Source organism: Triticum dicoccoides, unplaced genomic scaffold (assembly GCF_002162155.2).
Source record: "Triticum dicoccoides isolate Atlit2015 ecotype Zavitan unplaced genomic scaffold, WEW_v2.0 scaffold131055, whole genome shotgun sequence".
NCBI lineage: Eukaryota > Viridiplantae > Streptophyta > Magnoliopsida > Poales > Poaceae > Triticum > Triticum dicoccoides.
Genome location: NW_021192331.1, coordinates 1 through 2,067, shown reverse-complemented (window position 1 = coordinate 2,067; position 2,067 = coordinate 1). Strand labels below are relative to the sequence as shown.

The window sequence follows — 2,067 nt, the reverse complement described above, 5'->3', positions numbered from 1 at the left end:
GAGTTCTGATGGGATCCGGTGCTTTAGTGCTGGTATGATCGCATCCGACATGTTTCCCCGTCTTCGTCCCTTATGCTTGCCACTCCCAGGTTCGCTCCAAAGACGATTCTACATTCTCACTACCATTACAACCGTTCCCTAACAATGGATAATGTCCTATACTACTTACTCTCCCGCTCAATCACGGAGACGAGTTTTCCACGGTTTCCACCCCTTCCTCCATACCGCAGCAACACGAGTTTTTTCCACCCTTTTCAGAAAGCGCTCTTCGCGCCACAAAGCCGCCCCAAGACGCGCGAGCAATGAGCATCGAGCTTAAACATATCGCAAACGTCAAAAATAATATAACGGGATTAATATATATCGCGCACGTGCGATATGTTTGTCACAAGGCGCAAAAAATAATTATAAAAGGAATGCAACACGAGGACTTCCCAGGAGGTCACCCATCCTAGTACTACTCTCGCCCAAGCACGCTTAACTTCGGAGTTCTGATGGGATCCGGTGCTTTAGTGCTGGTATGATCGCATCCGACATGTTTCCCCGTCTTCGTCCCTTATGCTTGCCACTCCCAGGTCCGCTCCAAAGACGATTCTACATTCTCACTATCATTACAACCGTTCCCTAACAATGGATAATGTCCTATACTACTTACTCTCCCGCTCAATCACGGAGACGAGTTTTCCACGGTTTCCACCCCTCCCTCCATACCGCAGCAACACGAGTTTTTTCCACCCCCTTTCAGAAAGCGCTCTTTGCGCCACAAAGCCGCCCCAAGACGCGCGAGCAATGAGCATCGAGCTTAAACATATCGCAAACGTCAAAAATAATATAACGGGATTAATATATATCGCGCACGTGCGATATGTTTGTCACAAGGCGCAAAAAATAATTATAAAAGGAATGCAACACGAGGACTTCCCAGGAGGTCACCCATCCTAGTACTACTCTCGCACAAGCACGCTTAACTTCGGAGTTCTGATGGGATCCGGTGCTTTAGTGCTGGTATGATCGCATCCGACATGTTTCCCCATCTTCGTCCCTTATGCTTGCCACTCCCAGGTCCGCTCCAAAGACGATTCTACATTCTCACTACCATTACAACCGTTCCCTAACAATGGATAATGTCCTATACTACTTACTCTCCCGCTCAATCACGAAGACGAGTTTTCCACGGTTTCCACCCCTCCCTCCATACCGCAGCAACACGAGTTTTTTCCACCCCTTTCAGAAAGCGCTCTTCGCGCCACAAAGCCGCCCCAAGACGCGCGAGCAATGAGCATCGAGCTTAAACATATCGCAAACGTCAAAAATAATATAACGGGATTAATATATATCGCGCACGTGCGATATGTTTGTCACAAGGCGCAAAAAATAATTATAAAAGGAATGCAACACGAGGACTTCCCTGGAGGTCACCCATCCTAGTACTACTCTCGCCCAAGCACGCTTAACTTCGGAGTTCTGATGGGATCCGGTGCTTTAGTGCTGGTATGATCGCATCCGACATGTTTCCCCGTCTTCGTCCCTTATGCTTGCCACTCCCAGGTTCGCTCCAAAGACGATTCTACATTCTCACTACCATTACAACCGTTCCCTAACAATGGATAATGTCCTATACTACTTACTCTCCCGCTCAATCACGGAGACGAGTTTTCCACGGTTTCCACCCCTTCCTCCATACCGCAGCAACACGAGTTTTTTCCACCCTTTTCAGAAAGCGCTCTTCGCGCCACAAAGCCGCCCCAAGACGCGCGAGCAATGAGCATCGAGCTTAAACATATCGCAAACGTCAAAAATAATATAACGGGATTAATATATATCGCGCACGTGCGATATGTTTGTCACAAGGCGCAAAAAATAATTATAAAAGGAATGCAACACGAGGACTTCCCAGGAGGTCACCCATCCTAGTACTACTCTCGCCCAAGCACGCTTAACTTCGGAGTTCTGATGGGATCCGGTGCTTTAGTGCTGGTATGATCGCATCCGACATGTTTCCCCGTCTTCGTCCCTTATGCTTGCCACTCCCAGGTCCGCTCCAAAGACGATTCTACATTCTCACTA

General features: G+C 48.2%; 4 non-coding genes across 4 annotated transcripts; all 4 read right to left on the bottom strand.

Annotated features, from left to right (window-relative positions):
* Window positions 1-413: 413 nt before the first annotated feature.
* On the bottom strand, window positions 414-532 carry LOC119343521. The gene has a single exon (XR_005166134.1). It is a non-coding gene; the product is annotated as a 5S ribosomal RNA (ribosomal RNA).
* A 368-nt stretch (window positions 533-900) lies between these two features.
* Window positions 901-1,019, bottom strand: LOC119343523. The gene has a single exon (XR_005166136.1). It is a non-coding gene; the product is annotated as a 5S ribosomal RNA (ribosomal RNA).
* Window positions 1,020-1,386: 367 nt separating this feature from the next.
* Window positions 1,387-1,505, bottom strand: LOC119343522. The gene has a single exon (XR_005166135.1). It is a non-coding gene; the product is annotated as a 5S ribosomal RNA (ribosomal RNA).
* A 367-nt stretch (window positions 1,506-1,872) lies between these two features.
* On the bottom strand, window positions 1,873-1,991 carry LOC119343520. Its single transcript, XR_005166133.1, has one exon. It is a non-coding gene; the product is annotated as a 5S ribosomal RNA (ribosomal RNA).
* Between the last annotated feature and the right edge of the window lie 76 nt (window positions 1,992-2,067).